Source organism: Elaeis guineensis, chromosome 3 (genome assembly GCF_000442705.2).
Source record: "Elaeis guineensis isolate ETL-2024a chromosome 3, EG11, whole genome shotgun sequence".
Taxonomy (NCBI): Eukaryota; Viridiplantae; Streptophyta; class Magnoliopsida; order Arecales; family Arecaceae; genus Elaeis; species Elaeis guineensis.
This window is the reverse complement of record NC_025995.2, coordinates 49725618-49726593: the sequence shown is the minus strand read 5'-3', so window position 1 is coordinate 49726593 and position 976 is coordinate 49725618.

Sequence of the window (976 nt, the reverse complement as noted above, 5' to 3'; positions counted from 1 at the left end):
TTGAAGAAATGGCCCGTACCATGCTTTGTGAAAGAACCTTTCAAGATATTTTTGGGCAGAAGCAATTAACACGGCATGTTACATATTAAACCATACTTTAATTAGACCAATTTTAAAGAAAACCCCTTATGAGCTTTGGAAAGAAGGAAAACCAAACATTGCATATTTTCATATTTTTGGTTGTCGATGTTTTGTTTTGAGCAATGGTAAAGAAAGACTAGAAAAATTTGATGCTAAATTCGATGAAGCAATTTTTCTTGGTTACTCCTCTTCTAGCAAAACTTTTAGAGTTTTCAACAAAAGAACTTTAATAGTAGAGGAGTCAATACATGTTGTTTTTGATAAAACTAACGATCTTCCTTCAAGAAAGAATGAAGGTATTGATGATGTAGATCCTCTTATAGAAGGGATGAAGGAGAACACTCTAAAAGACTCAACCATTCAAGATGATGAAGAACATGAAGACAAACAGGATGAGGAAGGTGAAGAACAACAAGAACAACCTCTAGGTATAAATGATCTACCCAAAGAATGGAGGTATGATCATAATCACCCCAAGAAATTAATCATTGGTGATCCTACACATGGTGTAAGAACTTGCTCTTCACTTAGAGATACATTCAATCATTTTGCTTTTGTCTCTCATCTTGAACCTAAAACCATAGATGAAGCTGAAAAAGATTATAATTGGATAAATGCAATGCAAGAAGAACTTAATCAATTTGAAAGAAATAATGTATGGATTTTAGTTTCAAAACCTAAAAATTATTTAATAATTGGCACAAAATGGGTATACAGGAATAAATTAGATGAACATGGAAATGTGATAAAAAATAAAGCGAAATTAGTTGTAAAAAATTATAATCAAAAAGAAAGAATTAATTTGATGAGACCTTTGCACCTGTTGCTAGATTAGAAGCAATTAGACTTCTACTTGCATATGCTTGCTTTATGAATTTTAAGTTATTCCAAATGG